This window comes from Pelophylax lessonae (genome assembly GCF_965119305.1).
Source record: "Pelophylax lessonae genome assembly, chromosome: 1".
NCBI lineage: Eukaryota > Metazoa > Chordata > Amphibia > Anura > Ranidae > Pelophylax > Pelophylax lessonae.
Window position 1 is genome coordinate 867,265 of NC_138768.1, and position 25,931 is coordinate 893,195.

General features: G+C 46.0%; 1 pseudogene across 1 annotated transcript in view; it reads right to left on the reverse strand.

Moving 5' to 3' along the window:
• Positions 1-11,269: 11,269 nt before the first annotated feature.
• LOC309543142 overlaps positions 11,270-25,931 on the reverse strand; it is a 112,274-nt pseudogene continuing 97,612 nt past the window's right edge. The window contains exons 5-6 of the transcript XR_014226120.1: positions 20,408-21,496; positions 11,270-11,580 (exon numbers count right to left, since the gene is read on the reverse strand). The product of XR_014226120.1 is annotated as an uncharacterized misc_RNA (transcript). The remainder of the gene's footprint in view (positions 11,581-20,407; positions 21,497-25,931) is intronic.

The window sequence follows — 25,931 nt, forward strand, 5'->3', positions numbered from 1 at the left end:
TGAGTGCAGCACCACCAAGGTGCTTTCCACGGGAGTGTACTGAGTGCAGCAGATGGAAGGGACGGGTGTCATAGGTTAAGTATTATTAACAGTTGGACTTTGGGAATCAGGGAATGGGAATTCTCCCCCAAGTGGTCAGTGCTGTATTTTGGCCTAGGCAGACAAGGCCCAGGCCTAGGGCTACACTTTGCAGGGGGGCTGCAAAAAGATCGCCCCCCCTCCATCTGAGACTCTATTGGCCACTGTTTGCTAGAGCCACCTGGTGTCTAGCAACCAGTGATGTCATGGCTGTGACACCCTGGCCCTTCCCCCTCCCTCTCTCTCACCCTCCCCCATCCTCCTTTCTCTACCCCACCCCCCTCTTCCTCTCTCTCCCTCCCCCTCTCTCTCCCACCCACCCTTCTCTCTCTTTCTCTCTCTCCCCCACCCCCCATCTCTTCCCCACCCACACCTCTCTCTCTCCCTCTCCCACCCCGTCTCTCACTCTCCCACCCCTCTCTCTCTCTCCCCTCTCCTTCTCTCCCACCCCCTCACTCTCTCCCACTCTCCTCCCACCCCCCTCCCTCTCCCCCCCACCCCCTCTCTCTCCCTCTCTCTCCCTTTTCACCCCTCTCTCTCCCAACACCTCCCTCTCCCCCCTCTCTCTCTCACTCCCCTCTCTCTCATCCCCTCTTTCTCTCTCTTCCACCCCCCCTCTGTCTCTCTCATCCCCCGTTTCATCCCCCCTCTCTCTCCCCCCCACCACCCTCTCTCTCTGTCTCTCTCTCTCTCATCCCCCCTCACCCTTCCTTACTCACCCCCTCTCTCTCACCCTCCCTCACCCACCCCTCTATCTCTCTCCTACCCCCTCTCACCCCCCCTCATGATATCTCAGGGGTTCTTACCCAGACTTGTAGTCCTTCAATTTTGGAGGGAGTCGCATCCGTTAAACAGGAAGGGGGTGGACAAATTTACATTGGAGGGGGGTGGGGGGCGCCCAACTTTAGTCTTGCCTAGGGCAGCACAAAACCAAGATAAACCACCGCAAGTGGTAAACATAGAATTTACTCATCTAATATCGAATATACTCATCTAATATAGAATTTCACATTGGAAAGGTTTCTTTAGTCCTGATTACACGAACGCAGAAACACACCGTGTTCCCTTTACATTATTATTACTACTGCTATTGCTATAATGATTTTTGGTTCAGGAATATGGGGGGGGGGGGGGGGGTTGGGAACTGGAAGTATACTTGCTGTACAGACACATAATGGGTGATAGGACCACATTTCTGGCCTGGAAGGTGTTTGTCGGGGGTTTCATCATCCGCCGTCTTCCTTGTCCCCAATCTTTTAGCACCTCTCTAGTTCATTCCCGCCATCTACAGTGGGGGAAGTAATGATTTGATCCCTGCAGATTGTGTAAGATTGCCCACTTACATAGAAATGGCGGGTGTATAATTTTTATCATAGGTGCATTTTATATGATAGAGACAGAATATCAACCAAAAATCCAGAAAAACACACAATACAAATGTTATAAATGGAGTCGCAGTTCAGTGAGTAAAATAAGTATTTGATCCCCAAGCAAAACATGACTTAGTAGTTGGTGGAGAAACCCTTGTTGGAAGCACAGAGGTCAGACGTTTCTTGTAGTTGGTGACCAGGTTTGCACACATCTCAGGAAGGATTTTGGTCCACTCTTTACAGATCACATGGGCGGAGCGTGGGAAAGAATGATAGGCATAGCCCGCAGAATCCTGGACTCTATCTTTCTGCAAATGGAGACCTCAAGACTGACCCACAAGAGCCTGGTAACCTTCATGGCAGAAGTCTCAGCCATCATCAATGCCAGACCTCTAACTCCAGTCTCAGATCAGCCTGTTTTGCTCACACCAGCAGCACTCCTTACGCAGAAAACTGGAGTAATCAGTGCTCCTTATGGGAATTTCACCACTAAGGACTTATACTTGCGCTAGTGGAGACAAGTACAAAGTCTGGCAAATACCTTCTGGGACAGGTGGAGGAAGCAATATCTCTCTACCTTACAGCCACGTACTAAATGGCAAGATAACAAACCCAACCTGAAAAAGGGAGATCTTGTTCTTGTCAAAGACTGTCAGTCTCAAAGGAACGAATGGCCTTTGGGTCTCATCACTGACACCTTTCCAAGTGAGGATGGGAAGGTCAGGAAATTGGAAGTCAAAATCTATGGAAACAAAGAGACAAAGTTGTTCCTCAGACCAGTTTCTGAACTAGTTTTGTTGTTGTCATCTGGGGAATAAATAGTGGTATCTGATGATACCAGACGGGGAGTGTCATGCCTCCAGCATAAGAATATAATTAATGCTATTGGAAATTGTAATACCAATATTGTCCACAAGGTGCCACTGTGACAATACAATTGTTGGACAGTACTTTATGGTATCTCTTGCTCTCTATTACTGAGTATTAGTTCCACCCCTCTCTGAGAAAATCTCCATTTTAGAACACCTCATGGACACAGCCACAGAGCATCTGAGGTTCCTGTAGGAGATTCCTGAACCCCTTTTGGAAGCATCGCTGGTATGCCCATGAACTGTTAGTTATATATTTAGTGCATATATTGTTTGTTTGTACACTGATTGTATGCTTTATCTGTTTATTTACAGTTTCACCTATTCTCAATCCTATTTACATATCCATCTGACTTGTATCCTGTTTCATGTGACCACCATTCTTTCACTGAAATAAACCCTAAAGTTACAAAAGACTGGTTATTATAGGATTGAAGGTTTAGCTGTATGTTGAGCTGCACACGCCTGGGGAAATACGTGTAGTGAGAACAGAACAGAGTGGCCTAGCCAGTCTCCAGATATTAATCCTATAGACAATTTATGGAGAGAGCTGAAACTTTGTGTTGCCAAGCGACAGCCAAGAAACCTTAAGGATTTAGAGAAGATCTGTAAAGAAGAGTGGACCAAAATCCCTCCTGAGATGTGTGCAAACCTGGACACCGACTACAAGAAACGTCTGACCTCTGTGCTTCCAACTACAAGAAATGTCTGACCTCTGTGCTTCCCAACTACAAGAAACGTCTGACCTCTGTGCTTCCAACTACAAGAAACGTCTGACCTCTGTGCTTCTATCTACAGGAAACGTCTGACCTCTGTGCTTCCATCTACAAGAAACGTCTGACCTCTGTGCTCCCAACTACAAGAAACGTCTGACCTCTGTGCTTCCATCTACAAGAAACGTCTGACCTCTGTGCTTCCATCTACAAGAAACGTCTGACCTCTTTGCTTCCAACTACAAGAAACCTCTGGCCTCTGTGCTTCCATCTACAAGAAACGTCTGACCTCTGTGCTCCCATCTACAAGAAACGTCTGACCTCTGTGCTTCCCAACTACAAGAAACGTCTGACCTCTGTGCTTCCATCTACAAGAAACGTCTGACCTCTGTGCTTCCCAACTACAAGAAACGTCTGACCTCTGTGCTTCCATCTACAAGAAATGTCTGACCTCTGTGCCCCCATCTACAAGAAACGTCTGACCTCTGTGCTTCCAACTACAAGAAACGTCTGACCTCTGTGCTTCCCAACTACAAGAAACGTCTGACCTCTGTGCTTCCAACTACAAGAAACGTCTGACCTCTGTGCTTCCATCTACAGGAAACGTCTGACCTCTGTGCTTCCATCTACAAGAAACGTCTGACCTCTGTGCTTCCATCTACAGGAAACGTCTGACCTCTGTGCTTCCAACTACAAGAAACGTCTGACCTCTGTGCTCCCATCTACAAGAAACGTCTGACCTCTGTGCTTCCATCTACAGGAAACGTCTGACCTCTGTGCTTCCAGCTACAAGAAACATCTGACCTCTGTGCTTCCAACTACAAGAAACGTCTGACCTCTGTGCTCCCATCTACAAGAAACGTCTGACCTCTGTGCTTCCATCTACAAGAAACGTCTGACCTCTGTGCTTCCCAACTACAAGAAACGTCTGACCTCTTTGCTTCCAACTACAAGAAACGTCTGACCTCTGTGCTTCCACCTACAAGAAACGTCTGACCTCTGTGCTTCCCAACTACAAGAAACGTCTGACCTCTGTGCTTCCATCTACAAGAAACGTCTGACCTCTGTGCTCCCATCTACAAGAAACGTCTGACCTCTGTGCTTCCATCTACAAGAAACATCTGACCTCTGTGCTTCCAACTACAAGAAACGTCTGACCTCTGTGCTCCCATCTACAAGAAACGTCTGACCTCTGTGCTTCCACCTACAAGAAACGTCTGACCTCTGTGCTTCCCAACTACAAGAAACGTCTGACCTCTGTGCTTCCATCTACAAGAAACGTCTGACCTCTGTGCTCCCATCTACAAGAAACGTCTGACCTTTGTGCTTCCAACTACAAGAAACGTCTGACCTCTGTGCTTCCAACTACAAGAAACGTCTGACCTCTGTGCTTCCATCTACAAGAAACGTCTGACCTCTGTGCTTCCATCTACAAGAAACGTCTGACCTCTGTGCTTCCATCTACAAGAAATGTCTGACCTCTGTGCTCCCAACTACAAGAAACGTCTGACCTCTGTGCTTCCATCTACAAGAAACGTCTGACCTCTGTGCTTCCATCTACAAGAAACGTCTGACCTCTGTGCTTCCATCTACAAGAAACATCTGACCTCTGTGCTTCCAACTACAAGAAACGTCTAACCTCTGTGCTTCCATCTACAAGAAACGTCTGACCTCTGTGCTTCCAACTACAAGAAACGTCTGACCTCTGTGCTTCCATCTACAAGAAACGTCTGACCTCTGTGCTTCCATCTACAGGAAACGTCTGACCTCTGTGCTTCCCAACTACAAGAAACGTCTGACCTCTGTGCTTCCATCTACAAGAAATGTCTGACCTCTGTGCTCCCATCTACAAGAAACGTCTGACCTCTGTGCTTCCAACTACAAGAAACGTCTGACCTCTGTGCTTCCAACTACAAGAAACGTCTGACCTCTGTGCTTCCATCTACAAGAAACGTCTGACCTCTGTGCTTCCAACTACAAGAAACGTCTGACCTCTGTGCTTCCATCTACAAGAAACGTCCGACCTCTGTGCTTCCATCTACAGGAAACGTCTGACCTCTGTGCTTCCATCTACAAGAAACGTCTGACCTCTGTGCTTCCAACTACAAGAAACGTCTGACCTCTGTTCTTCCATCTACAAGAAACGTCTGACCTCTGTGCTTCCATCTACAAGAAACGTCTGACCTCTGTGCTTCCATCTACAAGAAACGTCTGACCTCTGTGCCCCCATCTACAAGAAACGTCTGACCTCTGTGACCCCCAACTACAAGAAACGTCTGACCTCTGTGCTTCCCAACTACAAGAAACGTCTGACCTCTGTGCTTCCATCTACAAGAAACGTCTGACCTCTGTGCTTCCATCTACAAGAAACGTCTGACCTCTGTGCTTCCATCTACAAGAAACGTCTGACCTTTGTGCTCCCATCTACAAGAAACGTCTGACCTCTGTGACCCCCAACTACAAGAAACGTCTGACCTCTGTGCTTCCCAACTACAAGAAACGTCTGACCTCTGTGCTTCCATCTACAAGAAACGTCTGACCTCTGTGCTTCCAACTACAAGAAACGTCTGACCTCTGTGCTTCCATCTACAAGAAACGTCTGACCTCTGTGCTTCCATCTACAGGAAACGTCTGACCTCTGTACTTCCATCTAAAAGAAACGTCTGACCTCTCTGCTTCCATCTACAGGAAACGTCTGACCTCTGTGCTTCCAACTACAAGAAACGTCTGACCTCTGTGCTTCCATCTACAAGAAACGTCTGACCTCTGTGCTTCCATCTACAGGAAACGTCTGACCTCTGTGCTTCCAACTACAAGAAACGTCTGACCTCTGTGCTCCCATCTACAAGAAACGTCTGACCTCTGTGCTTCCATCTACAAGAAACCTCTGACCTCTGTGCTTCCAACTACAAGAAACGTCTGACCTCTGTGCTTCCATCTACAAGAAACGTCTGACCTCTGTGCTTCCATCTACAGGAAACGTCTGACCTCTGTGCTTCCAACTACAAGAAACGTCTGACCTCTGTGCTTCCATCTACAAGAAACGTCTGACCTTTGTGCTCCCATCTACAAGAAACGTCTGACCTCTGTGACCCCCAACTACAAGAAACGTCTGACCTCTGTGCTTCCCAACTACAAGAAACGTCTGACCTCTGTGCTTCCATCTACAAGAAACGTCTGACCTCTGTGCTTCCAACTACAAGAAACGTCTGACCTCTGTGCTTCCATCTACAGGAAACGTCTGACCTCTGTGCTTCCATCTACAGGAAACGTCTGACCTCTGTGCTTCCAACTACAAGAAACGTCTGACCTCTGTGCTTCCATCTACAAGAAACGTCTGACCTCTGTGCTTCCATCTACAGGAAACGTCTGACCTCTGTGCTTCCAACTACAAGAAACGTCTGACCTCTGTGCTCCCATCTACAAGAAACGTCTGACCTCTGTGCTTCCATCTACAAGAAACGTCTGACCTCTGTGCTTCCATCTACAAGAAACGTCTGACCTCTGTGCTTCCATCTACAAGAAACGTCTGACCTCTGTGCTTCCATCTACAAGAAACGTCTGACCTCTGTGCTTCCAACTACAAGAAACGTCTGACCTCTGTGCTTCCAACTACAAGAAACGTCTGACCTCTGTGCTTCCATCTACAAGAAACGTCTGACCTCTGTGCTTCCAACTACAAGAAACGTCTGACCTCTGTGCTTCCAACTACAAGAAACGTCTGACCTCTGTGCTTCCATCTACAAGAAACGTCTGACCTCTGTGCTCCCATCTACAAGAAACGTCTGACCTCTGTGCTTCCATCTACAAGAAACGTCTGACCTCTGTGCTTCCCAACTACAAGAAACGTCTGACCTCTGTGCTTCCATCTACAAGAAACGTCTGACCTCTGTGCTTCCATCTACAAGAAACGTCTGACCTCTGTGCTTCCATCTACAAGAAACGTCTGACCTCTGTGCTTCCATCTACAAGAAACATCTGACCTCTGTGCTTCCATCTACAAGAAACGTCTGACCTCTGTGCTTCCAACTACAAGAAACGTCTGACCTCTGTGCTTCCCAACTACAAGAAACGTCTGACCTCTGTGCTTCCATCTACAAGAAACGTCTGACCTCTGTGCTTCCATCTACAAGAAACGTCTGACCTCTGTGCTTCCCAACTGCAAGAAACGTCTGACCTCTGTGCTTCCATCTACAAGAAACGTCTGACCTCTGTGCTTCCATCTACAAGAAACGTCTGACCTCTGTGACCCCAACTACAAGAAACGTCTGACCTCTGTGCTTCCATCTACAAGAAACGTCTGACCTCTGTGCTTCCATCTACAGGAAACGTCTGACCTCTGTGCTTCCCAACTACAGGAAACGTCTGACCTCTGTGCTTCCATCTACAAGAAACGTCTGACCTCTGTGCTTCCATCTACAAGAAACGTCTGACCTCTGTGCTTCCCAACTACAAGAAACGTCTGACCTCTGTGCTTCCCAACTACAAGAAACGTCTGACCTCTGTGCTTCCATCTACAAGAAACGTCTGACCTCTGTGCTCCCATCTACAAGAAACGTCTGACCTCTGTGCTTCCATCTACAAGAAACGTCTGACCTCTGTGACCCCAACTACAAGAAACGTCTGACCTCTGTGCTCCCATCTACAAGAAACGTCTGACCTCTGTGCTTCCATCTACAAGAAACGTCTGACCTCTGTGACCCCAACTACAAGAAACGTCTGACCTCTGTGCTCCCATCTACAAGAAACGTCTGACCTCTGTGCTTCCCAACTACAAGAAACGTCTGACCTCTGTGCTTCCCAACTACAAGAAACGTCTGACCTCTGTGCTCCCATCTACAAGAAACGTCTGACCTCTGTGCTCCCATCTACAAGAAACGTCTGACCTCTGTGCTTCCATCTACAAGAAACGTCTGACCTCTGTGCTTCCATCTACAAGAAACGTCTGACCTCTGTGCTTCCATCTACAAGAAACGTCTGACCTCTGTGCTTCCATCTACAAGAAACGTCTGACCTCTGTGCTTCCAACTACAAGAAACGTCTGACCTCTGTGCTTCCAACTACAAGAAACGTCTGACCTCTGTGCTTCCAACTACAAGAAACGTCTGACCTCTGTGCTTCCAACTACAAGAAACGTCTGACCTCTGTGCTTCCCAACTACAAGAAACGTCTGACCTCTGTGCTTCCATCTACAGGAAACGTCTGACCTCTGTGCTTCCCAACTACAGGAAACGTCTGACCTCTGTGCTTCCATCTACAAGAAACGTCTGACCTCTGTGCTTCCATCTACAAGAAACGTCTGACCTCTGTGCTTCCCAACTACAAGAAACGTCTGACCTCTGTGCTTCCATCTACAAGAAACGTCTGACCTCTGTGCTTCCATCTACAAGAAACGTCTGACCTCTGTGCTTCCATCTACAAGAAACGTCTGACCTCTGTGCTTCCATCTACAAGAAACATCTGACCTCTGTGCTTCCATCTACAAGAAACGTCTGACCTCTGTGCTTCCAACTACAAGAAACGTCTGACCTCTGTGCTTCCCAACTACAAGAAACGTCTGACCTCTGTGCTTCCATCTACAAGAAACGTCTGACCTCTGTGCTTCCATCTACAAGAAACGTCTGACCTCTGTGCTTCCCAACTGCAAGAAACGTCTGACCTCTGTGCTTCCATCTACAAGAAACGTCTGACCTCTGTGCTTCCATCTACAAGAAACGTCTGACCTCTGTGACCCCAACTACAAGAAACGTCTGACCTCTGTGCTTCCATCTACAAGAAACGTCTGACCTCTGTGCTTCCATCTACAGGAAACGTCTGACCTCTGTGCTTCCCAACTACAGGAAACGTCTGACCTCTGTGCTTCCATCTACAAGAAACGTCTGACCTCTGTGCTTCCATCTACAAGAAACGTCTGACCTCTGTGCTTCCCAACTACAAGAAACGTCTGACCTCTGTGCTTCCCAACTACAAGAAACGTCTGACCTCTGTGCTTCCATCTACAAGAAACGTCTGACCTCTGTGCTCCCATCTACAAGAAACGTCTGACCTCTGTGCTTCCATCTACAAGAAACGTCTGACCTCTGTGACCCCAACTACAAGAAACGTCTGACCTCTGTGCTCCCATCTACAAGAAACGTCTGACCTCTGTGCTTCCATCTACAAGAAACGTCTGACCTCTGTGACCCCAACTACAAGAAACGTCTGACCTCTGTGCTCCCATCTACAAGAAACGTCTGACCTCTGTGCTTCCCAACTACAAGAAACGTCTGACCTCTGTGCTTCCCAACTACAAGAAACGTCTGACCTCTGTGCTCCCATCTACAAGAAACGTCTGACCTCTGTGCTCCCATCTACAAGAAACGTCTGACCTCTGTGCTTCCATCTACAAGAAACGTCTGACCTCTGTGCTTCCATCTACAAGAAACGTCTGACCTCTGTGCTTCCATCTACAAGAAACGTCTGACCTCTGTGCTTCCATCTACAAGAAACGTCTGACCTCTGTGCTTCCAACTACAAGAAACGTCTGACCTCTGTGCTTCCAACTACAAGAAACGTCTGACCTCTGTGCTTCCAACTACAAGAAACGTCTGACCTCTGTGCTTCCCAACTACAAGAAACGTCTGACCTCTGTGCTTCCCAACTACAAGAAACGTCTGACCTCTGTGCTCCCATCTACAAGAAACGTCTGACCTCTGTGCTCCCATCTACAAGAAACGTCTGACCTCTGTGCTTCCATCTACAAGAAACGTCTGACCTCTGTGCTTCCAACTACAAGAAACGTCTGACCTCTGTGCTTCCATCTACAAGAAACGTCTGACCTCTGTGCTTCCAACAAGGGTTTCTCCACCAACTACTAAGGGGATCAAATACTTATTTTACTCCCTGAACTGCAACTCCATTTATAACATTTGTATCATGTGTGTTTTCTGGATTTGTGGTTGATATTCTGTCTCTATCATATAAAATACACCGATGATAAAATAAATATAGATCCGCCATTTCTATGTAAGTGGGCAAACTTACACAATCTGCAGTGGATCAAACCATTATTGTCCAGCTGCATTGGAATACAGGCCTGGGTTGGACACTCAGATATCGGTCTGATATGAAGAGATGCTGCTTTTGGGGTTCAATCATTAGAAGGGAAGAAAAGACAATACTTACTTCAACCATTTTGGCCAGAAAAAGGAAGCAAAGTTGGAGAAGAGATCTTGGGGTCCCCCGGCCGGTTGTACGGTGAAGATGATGGTACGTATGGTGGTGGTCTGTCTTGCTGTGGTAGTAGTGGAATGTTTTTGCTTTGTTTCATCAGCTAGGCATGCAAAGTATATGGAGCTGTTAGTGTTGTTAGCCATGGCAGGAAAGCACTTATATACAGATGGTTACAAGGTCATAGTCCTAGGCAGGTATCAGGTATGGATGAATACAGGTACAGGTATGGATGAATACAGGTACAGGTATGGATAGGTACAGGTACGGATGAATACAGGTATGGATGAATACAGGTACATGTATGGAATACAGGTACATGTATGGATGAATACAGGTATGGATGAATACAGGTACAGGTACGGATGAATAAAGGTACAGGTATGGACGAATACAGGTACAGGTATGGACGAATACAGGTACATGTATGGATGAATACAGGTACATGTATGGATGAATACAGGTACAGGTATGGATGAATACAGGTACAGGTATGGATGAATACAGGTATCAGGTATGGATGAATACAGATACAGGTATGGATAGGTACAGGTATGGATGAATACAGGTACATGTATGGATGAATACAGGTACAGGTATGGATGAATACAGGTACAGGTATGGATGAATACAGGTACAGGTATGGATGAATACAGGTATCAGGTATGGATGAATACAGGTACAGGTATGGATAGGTACAGGTATGGATGAATACAGGTACAGATATGGATGAATACAGGTATGGATGAATACAGGTACAGGTACGGATGAATACAGGTACAGGTATGGATGAATACAGGTACGGATGAATACAGGTACAGGTATGGATAGGTACAGATAGGTACAGGTACGGAGGATGTGCAGTGTTACATGCTGTGTGAATGTAGGACCCCCTGCATGCATCATTCCAATGTAAACTCACATACAGGACAGAACAATGCCATCAGTAATGGTGGAGATGTCCACAGACGTACAGACATGAAGCAGGGAATGGACCCTCTGAACAGACATGGTGGACTTACCTCAACTTTTACCATTGGAGGGGCTTCTCCCCCACTTTGTCTCTTTAGCTCTTGGGCTGAGTTAGATTCTCTTCCATATTTTTGGATGGCAGGTACAAGCTGTATACCCCTCTCTTGTTTCCGAAGAGTTTACAAGGCTTTTTGGACATTGTCTTGTAGGATGACCAGTCTTTGTGGAGTTGGCCCCCCCAGGGTGATGCAATGTTTGTCTGATAGAGAGGAAAGGAGGCTGGTGGCTGGAGACAAGGGTAAGGACAGGCAGATCTATGAGCCTGGCCCAAGCGTGGGCTGGAGACGTGATTACCAAAATATGAACGTTCTAGATATAAGAAATTAAGGGAACCGACATGAGAACCCTGACCAGAAATGACAGAAAAGTTTATGTTCAGGAAGAGGAAATCAGAACTTTTATAGAATATTCCTAGATTACATTGATTATAATGTTACTTTTATTCTTCATTCGTTTTACTGATTGCAGTTACTGTACTGAAATGGGTGGATGAAGAGATCGACAGGGAGAGAGTGGTGGATGGATAGAGGGATGAGATCTACAAGGTAATGAATGGATGAAAGGATCGACAAAGTAAGGGATGGATGGATAGAGGGACGGGGCGGGTCCTAAAGCCTGATGAATGGGTAAAAGTATTGACAGCAGAAGGGAGGGAGGGCTGAATGGTTAGAGAGATGGGACAGGATCTACAGACTGATGGAGGGATGAAATAACTAAGAGTTGGGATGAGGGATGTGTGGAATATTGAGAATATGGGTGATGGATGTAGAGCACAATTAATACATTTCTTGCTGGATGAAGAAATGGTGGATAGATGGTTGTATGGAAAGTGGTAGCTGGATACATGAATAGATGAATGGTAATAGCAGCTGGATATGTTGATAGATAGATAGATAGATAGATAGATAGATAGATAGATAGATAGATAGATAGATAGATAGATAGATAGATAGATAGATAGATAGATAGATAGATAGATAGATAGATAGATAGATAGATAGATAGATAGATAGATAGATAGATAGATAGATAGTCAGGTAAATCTGTGAGTGTTGTCACAGACAGGAGATACACTTCTGCTTGGTTTAGACAATTCACCAATTACTATAGGGTGTCGGCTGCAAAGGTAGCCAGGAAGGTTTAAGGAAGTTGAAAAACCTTCAGCTATTCAGAATGAGGCAATTAAGGCCTCTATAAATTATCAAGAGGATGACTAGTGATTGCTGCCTCCTGAAGCTGTGTGAGTATAGGAGAGCAGTCAGAGGAATGCCTCCTGAATGTGTGCTGAGGAGGGCAGTAAGACTGAAGACTTCTCAAGGTGAGGTCATGGATTGTTTTCTGTGTGAAGAAAAACAAAGGGACATTTTCTGTGTGAAGAGAAAATAAATGGACTATTGATGGTCTGCTGTATGATCAGCCATGTCTGCCCAACAGTAGGTTGGGGACAGACTCCTTAGGTAGGTTCCTGTGTGTGAAGGTAGCCGCCCACAGTGGCAAGGATTTATTTTGTGTTTTATTTAGATTTTTGATGTTTTAATGCTTGCACTTGTGTGAAGAAAATTGCAAGAATAAAACCATACACTGTGTTTTGCAACCACTTCTCGGCTATCTCCCTGTGTAACGAACCCCCCAAGGGGTCATCCACACCCGCCACCGAGCTAATCCCTCACATATGGTGGAGGTATGCATTGGGCAGAAGCAGAGATCCCTGCAAAGAAGTTCATCTGTTCTATGAACTTTGTCTGGTGCATGAGACTGCACAATCTGTGTGTGCAGGAGAGGAGATCCTGCAAGAGAGAGAAAAACTACTTGTTTTAAAGAGACAGTGGTCTCAAAAAATTTTGCTGGACTTTGAAAATTTTTTTGTGGAGTGACTGAAGATAGGGCGGTCAAAGCGCCTGAAAGAAGCAAAGATAGCTGAAATGAGAGACCGAATTCTATGGATGGAGGGGATGTTACCGCCTGAACGAGCCCCATCCAGGCCTGAACAGAGTCTACTAAAGAGAAAGGTTGTTGTCCCTAGCAACACTGGGGCAAATGCGGATTTTCAGCGGAGCTTTGCAGCTCAACAGGCTCACCAAGAGAGCATGGCAGGCTGGAAGCAGAGACGCCAGCAGCAAATGGAGGCCATCGGTTTGGAGGAAACTGAGTATGTGTGCAGGGCTGAGCTGGATGCCTTGCAACGGAAAATGGAAGAAAAGGAACATGCCCTGGAGTTGCTTAGGATGGAGCATAGAAACTTGCAGGCTCAAGTGTTACAGTGGGAAGAATCCACTGCTCTTCTTTTTTCCGAGTTGCAAAAACGGAGAGAGACTATAATGGAGAAAGATACCATCCTCATGGAAAAGGAAATTGAAGTTCAGACTTTGCAGGAGCAAAGTATGGGTGATATGTTGGAGTTGCGTAATCAGCTGGAAAAAAGTCTTCAGTCTTTGGAAGCTACAAAAATAGACCTGCAGGTGGTGCAGGAACAGAATGTCGCTCTGAAAACGACATTGTCTCTCAGCTACAAGGAGAAAAATGAGAGAGAGGCTAAATTACTGAGTACTGTGTATGAGCTCACCACTTTGAGCAATGTGGTAGATGAATTACGTACAGACTGTGAAAGTTGGAAAGATGAAGCCCAAAGTGTCCAGCAGCAGCTAAAGAAGAAAGAAGCCTGTGTGGCAGAATTACATTCTCATTCCCAGAAACTAGCCAATGAGGTGAAGGCTCTTATGCAGGGAAAAGGAGATTCAGAACACAAGAGAAAAAAAGTAGAGGCACAGCTTCTGGAATTGCAAGTCAAAGTATCAGAAGGTGACCGATTGTGTGCTAAGCTGTCAGAGAAGGCAAACCGACTGCAGGTTGAGTTGGACAATGTCACAAATCAGCTTTCTCAAGCAGACAGCAAATCTAGAGAAATTGCCAAAGATTTCTCTATCTTGGAATCGCAGCTGCAAGACACTCAGGAACAGACAGCTGTGTACAGAGATGGAAGATTTGGTCAGCTCCAAGGATGATGTTGGGAAAAGCGTTCAGGAGCTAGAAGAGTCTAAGCGAGCCTTAGAACAGCAAGTAGAAGAGATGAAGATTCCGTTGCCGGAATTACAGGCAACAGAGGATCTGTCCCAAAGAGGGGATAGTGTGCCTGAAGCAGTTTTTAAAAGGATCAGTGTTTTGGGGTCTGTCCTGAGTGAGCATCAGAAATTTGATGACATGTTGCTTGAATCACCCCTCTGGAATAAACAGTTCCTTCAAAAACTTCAAGCACTGGAAAATGTATCATTAGAACTTCAGCAAACAAAGGAGCTGTGTAAGAAATGTGATGATTTCTCAGTTCAGGCTGAAAGTCTAGTGAAGAAGGCAAGTGATATAAAGCTTGGAGAAAAAAGCAAACACCACCTAGTGGAGAAAACTAAGGCTGTTGGTGAAAACGTGAAGCAAAGGAATAAGTGACTTTCTGGGAATATTTCCAAAATGGAACTGGTGAAAGACAGGTGGCAGAAGTTTGATCGTGATCTTGAGATACATTCCATGGGGAGTTCAGATAAAGAAAAGGAACTAGGTGACCTGGAACGGTCAAATAGTTCAGCAGATATGCAATTCAACCAAATCAAGGAAATACTAAAGGAGCTACAAGGGAAAAGTAGTGCAATAGCAGAAAGTGCATTGAAGAAACCTGTAATAGACTGTGTTTTTGCCTCTGACCCATATGTTGGTGGAAGGAAAGTTCAATGGGGGAAAAATAGCTGAAGTTGAAAAACCTTCAGCTATTCAGAATGAGGCAATTAAGGCCTCTATAAGTTATCAAGAGGATGACTACTGATTGCTGCCTCCTGAAGCTGTGTGAGTAGAGGAGGGCAGAGAGCTGCCTCCTGAAGCTGTGTGAGTAGAGGAGGGCAGAGAGCTGCCTCCTGAAGCTGTGTGAGTAGAGGAGGGCAGAGAGCTGCCTCCTGAAGCTGTGTGAGTATAGGAGAGCAGTCAGAGGAATGCCTCCTGAAGCGATGTGCGCTGAGGAGGGCAGTAAGACTGAAGACTTCTCAAGGTGAGGTCATGGATTGTTTTCTGTGTGAAGAAAAACAAAGGGAGATTTTCTGTGTGAAGAGAAAATAAATGGAATATTGATGGTCTGCTGTATGATCAGCCATGTCTGCCCAACAGTAGGTTGGGGACAGACTCCTTAGGTAGGTTCCTGTGTGTGAGAAAGTAGCCGCCCACAGTGGCAAGGATTTATTTTGTGTTTTATTTTGATTTTTGATGTTTTGATGCTTGCACTTGTGTGAAGAAAATTGCAAGAATAAAACCATACACTGTTGTTTGCAACCACTTCTCGGCTATCTCCCTGTGTAACGAACCCCCCAAGGGGTCATCCACACCCGCCACCGAGCTAATCCCTCACAATAGATATAATTTTCCATATGGCGGCACCATCCACACACACCGGACACCCAACATTGGAGGTGATTTAGTGAACACACCTTCGCTCCCAGGTACTGACTTGTATTTCAGAGTTTGTCTTCCCTCACACAGCTAACTTTGACCCCATAAATGATGGAGAAGAGTGGGGGAGGGGCAAACAAGGACGTCCTCAGGAGCCCCGCATAAAACCTATTCACCTATGATGTCATCAGTTATTTAGACCCCGGCAGTTGGCACACACATTGCCCAAGGTTGTAATGCTGCACAATAATAACATAGGGCTTTGTGGAACAGAAAAGCTGGCTTGATCCACTCACTGGCTTGTTGACAATTTATGGGCAATTTTTTAGGCATTTTGCCAAGGCCCGCTTAAAGAACTCAGATGGCACCCCAAAGTGCCGCAGCACACTGGTTAAAAAATGATGACATAATGCAATACGTGAAACCCATGTTGCCCCTTGATAGGCATTTCCCTGCCTGGAATGTGGCAACTCCCCTGAGGAACGGAGCTTCTCTAACTATGAACTTTCCCACACAAATGTTTGGACAATCTGGGACAATTTTTAGGCATTTTGCCAATGCAACCCTGAGGACCCTAGAAGGTAACCAGGTTGGAAAAGGTTGTTCTAGACAATCACAATCCAACATGATCTGTAGATTATTAGATGGAAGGATCGATCGAATGATATGGTAATATTAGATGTTCGAGTGGACCTTTAAATGATCAGAATCATTGGAGTATATGGATGATTGATGCACATCACGATGGATCTGTAGATAGACTGATGGAAGCAGATTAGTAGATGAACTGGTAGTATTTATATATGAACATATGGTTGATGGATGAGTATATGGATGATGGATAAGTATATGGTTGATGGATGAGTATATGGTTGATGGATGGGTATATGGATGATGGATGAGTATATGGATGATGGATGAGTATATGGTTGATGGATGAGTATATGGATGATGGATGTAGATAAGAAGAATCTGTAGATGGATGGTTGGATGAATGGAAGCATGGATGAATTTTATGGTATTTGTGGAGACATAAGGCGACTTTCTAGGTGATCTCATTAAATGGAGTATATGGATGTAGATAAAAATTGATCTATAGATTGGTTAATGGAAGCAGATTGGTAGATGGTAGTATTTATAGATGATGATATGGTTGATAGATGAGTATATGGAAGATTGATGTAGATCAGAAAAGATCTGTAGATGGATGAATGGAAGCATGGATGAATTGTAGAGATATGAGTTGACTTTCTGGGTAAACACAACCAATGGAGTATATAGATGTTGGATGCACATCAGGATGGATCTGTAGATTGATTGATTGAAGCAGATTGGCAGATGAACTGATACAGTAGGAAGGCTTAGGAAGACCTCTATGATGAAGACCTTTATTATCACAACCAATAAAGTATATGGATGATGGATGTAGATCAGAATGGATCTGTAGATGGATGGTTGGATAAATGGAAGCATGGATAATTTATATGGTATTTGTAGAGATCTAGAATGAGGGGACTTTCTGGGTGATGACAATATATGTAGTATATGGATGATGGATGCACATCAGGATGGATCTGTAGGTTGAATGATGGAAGCAGATTGGTAAATTAACTGGTAGGGTAGTATTAGGAAGACCTCCTTTATGATCCCAACAAAAACCAATAAAGTATATTGATGGTGGATGTGGATCAGAATGGATCTGTAGATGGATGGTTGGATGAATGAAAGCACGGATGCATTGTTGGTATTTGTAGAGATATGAGGCGACTTTCTAGGTGATCACAACCAATGTAGTATATGGATGATTGATGTAGATCAAAATGGATCTAAAGATTGGTTGATGGAAGCAGATTGGTAGATGAAAGGATAGTATTTGTAGATGATCATATAGATGATGGAGGAGTATTAAGCCTCGTACACACGCAACGAATTTCCGCCGACCGGTCGTCCATCTTTTGTCCAGAGTGGTGTCTGTTGGTTGGAATGTGTCTAGACTGCACACGAATTTTCCCGCAGGACAGAATTCTACTTCAGAAGTGATGTCATGTGTTGGATTGCTTTCTTTGTGTTCTTTCATCTCTCAGCATGCCCAGTCTTGCTCATAAGATTTTTCCCCACCGAAATCTGTTCTAATGAGACGAAAATCGGACGTGTTTTGACGGTCGACAAAAATCATATAGCCTGCACACCGGGATTTTTTCGGCCGAAAAGTCGGAGTCGGTTGTCGGAAGCATCATACTAACAAGCCGAAAATCGGCAGATCAGTCGTCGGACGAAATTTCCTGGCCGAATTTCTAGTCGTGTGTACGGGCCTTAAGGATGATGGATGTAGCTCAGTGTGGATCTGTAGACGGATGGCCAGATGAATGGAAGCATGGATGAATTGTATGGTATTTGTAGACCATCATATAGATGATGGAAGTCAATCAGAATAGATCTGTAGATGGATAAATGGAGGCATGGATGAATTGGGATAATATTTGTAGAGATGTGAGGTGACTTTCTAGGTGATCACAATCAATGGAGTATATGGATAATAGATGAGTATATGGATATAGATTAGAATGGATCTAAAGGTTGGTTGATGGAAGCAGATTGGTAGATGAACTGGTAGTATTTGTAGATGATCATATAGATGATGGATGAGTATACAGAGGATGGATGTAGATCAGTGTGGATCTGTAGATGGATGGATGAATTGGTAGATGAACTGGTAGTATTTGTAGATGATCATATAGATGATGGATGAGTATACGGAGGATGGATGTAGATCAGTGTGGATCTGTAGATGGATGGATGAATTGGTAGATGAACTGGTAGTATTTATAGATGATCATATAGATGATGGATGAGTATACGGAGGATGGATGTAGATCCGAGTGGATCTGTAGATGGATGGATGGATTGGTAGATGAACTGGTAGTATTTGTAGATGATCATATAGATGATGGATGAGTATACGGAGGATGGATGTAGATCAGTGTGGATCTGTAGATGGATGGATGAATTGGTAGATGAACTGGTAGTATTTATAGATGATCATATAGATGATGGATGAGTATACGGAGGATGGATGTAGATCAGTGTGGATCTGTAGATGGATGGATGAATTGGTAGATAGAATTAGAGATATGAAATGACTTTCTAGGTGATCACAGTGACTTTGATAAGAGAATATGGTGGGTAGGAAAGTGCGCTGATTCAATATAGGGTGTGCTGCTACCTTAGAGTGTATGTTGTAGAATATGTAAAGAAATCAGGTGCGCTGCCCTAGTGCATATGTGCAACATACAAAATGATGCAAACAAATAAACCAAAAATGCAATAATAATGCAAAAAAATGAAAGCGTATGCAATTCGTGTAAAACAAAAAATGTCCAGAAGGTGACTAGTGATACACCAATGTGCAATAAACGTCCATGTTATAAGTCCATAAATAAAGTGCAAAAAATGGTGACATAAGCTTCCAGCTTGGGGAAAGGTGAACTGTGATTGGAAGGTGCAAAGTCCCACCACCAGCTTGGCCTCTTGCCAGAAGTTAAACGTTAAGGGCATATATGAATATGACCGCTCCAAAGGTCATGCAGCCAGGTAGAAAAGTTCCCAGAAATACAGAAGGCACTCTGACACACTCGTGCTCCCTAGACTCTTACCGGACAAAAGCCAAACAAGAAGCCTGGTTCTATGGTGATGAGTGGTCCTGCCGGGGGTTACTGGACTCTAGGATGGCTAATGTAGTCCTTGTGTCCAAGAGGAACAGACCCAGTCAGAAAGCCTGACGAAAGAAGATCCTGCCAAAGGTGACTAGACTCTAAACTACCTCCTATCTAAGTGGATGCCCTATCGGGAGAAACGCGTCAGAGAGGAGGCGCCGCGTCATCACATCTAGACCAGGCAGCGGTCCGCACTGCAGGCGGACCCCGCCATACAGCTCCTCCGTGAGGGAACTCGCTATTATTGTCTTCACAACTGTAAGTGCAACCATTTGTTTTTAATAAATATCTACTGTTGGTAATGCACTATTGCGGTCCCCTCTGTTGTGTCCCCTATTATTGAGGTCAACCAGACTAAGGAGTTACAGCAGCCAATCAGAGTCTAGTCACCTTTGGCAGGATCTTCTTTCGTCAGGCTTTCTGACTGGGTCTGTTCCTCTTGGACACAAGGACTACATTAGCCATCCTAGAGTCCAGTAACCCCCGGCAGGACCACTCATCACCATAGAACCAGGCTTCTTGTTTGGCTTTTGTCCGGTAAGAGTCTAGGGAGCACGAGTGTGTCAGAGTGCCTTCTGTATTTCTGGGAACTTTTCTACCTGGCTGCATGACCTTTGGAGCGGTCATATTCATATATGCCCTTAACGTTTAACTTCTGGTAAGAGGCCAAGCTGGTGGTGGGACTTTGCACCTTCCAATCACAGTTCACCTTTCCCCAAGCTGGAAGCTTATGTCACCATTTTTTGCACTTTATTTATGGACTTATAACATGGACGTTTATTGCACATTGGTGTATCACTAGTCACCTTCTGGACATTTTTTGTTTTACACGAATTGCATACGTTTTCATTTTTTTGCATTATTATTGCATTTTTGGTTTATTTGTTTGCATCATTTTGTATGTTGCACATATGCACTAGGGCAGCGCACCTGATTTCTTTACATACTTTGATAAGAGAAATCATGAGCTTCATCACCTTCTCCATTCATTTTCCTCTTACCTGAAAATCCGGTTTTGAAGCCCCATTTTACACCTTTGGAGAAGAATTTTGGTTTTAGACGATCCTTTTTTGGAAAAAAAGTCAAGTTTAACTTTTGTTTGCTCTTCTCTTTGTTTAGTTTTTGGGCCGCTCTTGGATCGGTATATGGATTTTTGTCTTTCTGGCCTTTGCTTAGATCTTTAGATGGTAACACCAGCAATTGAAGAGGTTTGGGTGTAGCTTGGACTGGGCTGTCCTTTGGGTGGTCCTTGTCCACTAATAGGGAGACTCCTTCATCTAACGGTTTCTTAGAAGATGATGTCATTTTTGCTATTGTTGTTGTTTCCACTGTGTTTGGCCCGTCTTTGGAAAATGTTTGGCCGCTTATCGTCTGAAGGGGTGAAGGAGACTCCAATGATTTGGGAGAGCGCTCTGATGTAGGTTGGACAATCTTATCTGTCCCTGCAGAAACGGTATAATCACCGAGACTCTTTGTAGCGGTGAGGGGAGAATCTGTGTTCCTTTGCCTTCCTGGTTCCTCGGTTATCCGGTCATCCTTCTGTTTCTCGGTGGGCTGAGTGTTGACATTAGAATGGTCTGCACCTTGACCCAAGCTGGTGTCCTCCATAGCTGTATCAGGCAATCTGGATCTACTGTCATCAACTGTGCCAAGTTCTATCTGTGGACTTGAATCTTCAGGTGTCTGTGGGGAGCCAATAGAGGAATCCTCTGGACTGGATGGAGACAAGTCCAGTATCGGCTCGGATGTTGTGGTTGATGATATTGTGGTTGGCATGATGGGTGATAATGTCGTAGTTGGCACAGGTGGTAATGATTGGGTTGGTGGTGTTGTTGGGTCTGACTCAGTCTTTGCTGTCGTAATGTCGGCTTCTAATACTGTTGTAGCGTCCGAAGTAATTTCTAATTGTTTCTCTGATATCAGCTGTGAAGTTGTGTCTGGTGCCATTGTTATTGTATATGGTGCCATCGTTATTGTATATGGTGCCCATATTATTGTATATGATGCCAACTCAGACACTGTATCGGGGGCCAGCTCAGACCTTGTGTCTGGTAGATCTGTGCTGCTTTCCTTCAGCTCTATGTTTATATCTGATTATAAATAGAAAGATTTCCCGTTACAGGCAATATATCAGCAGATGTGATACAATCATACATGATGGGGATATAAACAGGAGAGCGGGTGATAAACACGTCCGGGGGGGTCTCTGATCAGGCCTGAGCCTCGCCGCTCCATATCAGAAGAATGTATAACAAACCCTATGAACAGAGTTTTCCAGAAATGTCATTTCCTGCTTGTGTGATTGGCTCACTGATTTTCCCAGAAGTCTGCACTAAGATACAAGTCAGATTTTAGGAATCCCCTGTAATAAGGAGTTCAGTTTACCAGAGAGTGCACCAGATGATTATAATGAACCAGACCCTTCCCACTCAGAATCAGTCTGCATGGGACATGGGGTGCCCTGTGTGGACCCTCATACCCTCCTAAAGACATCTGTGCCCTGTGTGAACCCTCAAACCCCCCTAAGGGCATCTGTGCCCTGTGTGGACCCTCAAACCCCTCTAAGGACATCTGTGCCCTGTGTGAACCCTCATACCCTCCTAAGGACATCTGTGCCCTGGGTTGCCCTGTGTGGACCCTCATACCCTTCTAAGGACATCTGTGCCCTGTGTGGACCCTCATACCCTCCTAAGGACATCTGTGCCCTGTGTGGACCCTCATACCCTCCTAAGGACATCTGTGCCCTGGGTTGCCCTGTGTGGACCCTCATACCCTTCTAAGGACATCTGTGCCCTGTGTGGTCCCTCATACCCCCCTAAGGACATCTGTGCCCTGTGTGGACCCTCATACCCTCCTAAGGACACCTGTGCCCTGTGTGGACCCTCAAACCCCTCTAAGGACATCTGTGCCCTGTGTGAACCCTCATACCCCCCTAAGGGCATCTGTTACCTGTGTGGACCCTCATACCCTCCTAAGGACATCTGTGCCCTGTGTGGACCCTCAAACCCCTCTAAGGACATCTGTGCCCTGTGTGAACCCTCATACCCCCCTAAGGACATCTGTTACCTGTGTGGTCCCTCATACCCCCCAAAGGACATCTGTGCCCTGTGTGGACCCTCATACCCTCCTAAGGACATCTGTGCCCTGTGTGGACCCTCAAACCCCTCTAAGGACATCTGTGCCCTGTGTGAACCCTCAAACCCCCCTAAGGGCATCTGTGCCCTGTGTGGACCCTCATACCCTCCTAAGGACATCTGTGCCCTGTGTGGAACCTCATACCCTCCTAAGGACATCTGTGCCCTGTGTGGACCCTCAAACCCCTCTAAGGACATCTGTTACCTGTGTGGACCCTCAAACCCCCCTAAGGACATCTGTGCCCTGTGTGGACCCTCATACCCTCCTAAGGACATCTGTTACCTGTGTGGAACCTCATACCCTCCTAAGGACATCTGTGCCCTGTGTGGACCCTTAAACTCCTCTAAGGACATCTGTGCCCTGTGTGGACCCTCAAACCCCTCTAAGGACATCTGTGCCCTGTGTGGACCCTCATACCCTCCTAAGGACATCTGTTACCTGTGTGGAACCTCATACCCTCCTAAGGACATCTGTGCCCTGTGTGGACCCTCAAACCCCTCTAAGGACATCTGTGCCCTGTGTGAACCCTCATACCCCCCTAAGGACATCTGTGCCCTGTGTGGACCCTCAAACCCCTCTAAGGACATCTGTGCCCTGCGTGGACCCTCATACCCTCCTAAGGACATCTGTGCCCTGTGTGGAACCTCATACCCTCCTAAGGACATCTGTGCCCTGTGTGGTCCCTCATACCCCCCTAAGGACATCTGTGCCCTGTGTGGACCCTCATACCCTCCTAAGGACATCTGTTACCTGTGTGGAACCTCATACCCTCCTAAGGACATCTGTGCCCTGTGTGAACCCTCAAACCTCCCTAAGGACATCTGTTATCTGTGTGGACCCTCATACCCCCCTAAGGACATCTGTGCCCTGTGTGGACCCTCATACCCCCCTAAGGACATCTGTGCCCTGTGTGGAACCTCATACCCCCCTAAGGACATCTGTTACCTGTGTGGTCCCTCATACCCCCCTAAGGACATCTGTGCCCTGTGTGGACCCTCATACCCCCCTAAGGACATCTGTTACCTGTGTGGTCCCTCATACCCCCCTAAGGACATCTGTTACCTGTGTGGTCCCTCATACCCCCCTAAGGACATCTGTTACCTGTGTGGAACCTCATACCTCCCTAAGGACATCTGTTACCTGTGTGGAACCTCATACCCCCCTAAGGACATCTGTTACCTGTGTGGACCCTCATACCCCCCTAAGGACATCTGTTACCTGTGTGGTCCCTCATACCCCCCTAAGGACATCTGTTACCTGTGTGGACCCTCATACCCCTCTAAGGACATCTGTGCCCTGTGTGGACCCTCATACCCCTCTAAGGACATCTGTGCCCTGTGTGGACCCTCATACCCCCATGAAGGTGACACACGCGATGTACATACATGTGACATATGTTGGATCATTTCTCCTGGTATGTTATCAGAGTAGAGGGAAGGCAGTATTGATAATCGGCAATCTGACCCCCGGTGACCCCACACTGCGCAAATCCTCACCGAAGAGAATCACACCAGAGACTATGCTGTCTGCATGACTTTCATGGGGCCGAGGACCATGCTGGGACCAGTGATATATTGTACACAGGACCATGCTGGGACCAGTGATATATTGTACACAGGACCATGCTGGGACCAGTGATATATTGTACAGAGGACCATGCTGGGACCAGTGATATATTGTACACAGGACCATGCCGGGACCAGTGATATATTGTACACAGGACCATGCTGGGACCAGCGATATATTGTACACAGGACCATGCTGGGACCAGTGATATATTGTACAGAGGACCATGCTGGGACCAGTGATATATTGTACACAGGACCATGCTGGGACCAGTGATATATTGTACACAGGACCATGCTGGGACCAGTGATATATTGTACACAGGACCGTGCTGGGACCAGTGATATATTGTACACAGGACCATGCTGGGACCAGTGATATATTGTACAGAGGACCATGCTGGGACCAGTGATATATTGTACAGAGGACCATGCTGGGACCAGTGATATATTGTACACAGGACCATGCTGGGACCAGTGATATATTGTACACAGGACCATGCTGGGACCAGCGATATATTGTACACAGGACCGTGCTGGGACCAGCGATATATTGTACACAGGACCATGCTGGGACCAGCGATATATTGTACACAGGACCGTGCTGGGACCAGTGATATATTGTACAGAGGACCATGCTGGGACCAGTGATATATTGTACACAGGACCATGCTGGGACCAGTGATATATTGTACAGAGGACCATGCTGGGACCAGTGATATATTGTACACAGGACCATGCTGGGACCAGTGATATATTGTACACAGGACCATGCTGGGACCAGCGATATATTGTACACAGGACCGTGCTGGGACCAGTGATATATTGTACAGAGGACCATGCTGGGACCAGTGATATATTGTACACAGGACCATGCTGGGACCAGTGATATATTGTACAGAGGACCATGCTGGGACCAGTGATATATTGTACACAGGACCATGCTGGGACCAGTGATATATTGTACACAGGACCATGCTGGGACCAGTGATATATTGTACAGAGGACTGTGCTGGGACCAGCGATATATTGTACAGAGGACCAGGCTGGGACCAGCGATATATTGTACACAGGACCATGCTGGGACCAGTGATATATTGTACACAGGACCATGCTGGGACCAGTGATATATTGTACACAGGACCATGCTGGGACCAGCGATATATTGTACACAGGACCATGCTGGGACCAGCGATATATTGTACACAGGACCATGCTGGGACCAGTGATATATTGTACAGAGGACCAGGCTGGGACCAGTGATATATTGTACACAGGACCATGCTGGGACCAGTGATATATTGTACAGAGGACCATGCTGGGACCAGCGATATATTGTACACAGGACCATGCTGGGACCAGTGATATATTGTACAGAGGACCAGGCTGGGACCAGTGATATATTGTACACAGGACCATGCTGGGACCAGTGATATATTGTACACAGGACCATGCTGGGACCAGCGATATATTGTACACAGGACCATGCTGGGACCAGCGATATATTGTACACAGGACCATGCTGGGACCAGTGATATATTGTACACAGGACCGTGCTGGGACCAGTGATATATTGTACAGAGGACCAGGCTGGGACCAGTGATATATTGTACACAGGACCATGCTGGGACCAGTGATATATTGTACAGAGGACCAGGCTGGGACCAGCGATATATTGTACACAGGACCATGCTGGGACCAGCGATATATTGTACACAGGACCATGCTGGGACCAGTGATATATTGTACACAGGACCATGCTGGGACCAGTGATATATTGTACACAGGACCGTGCTGGGACCAGTAATATATTGTACAGAGGACC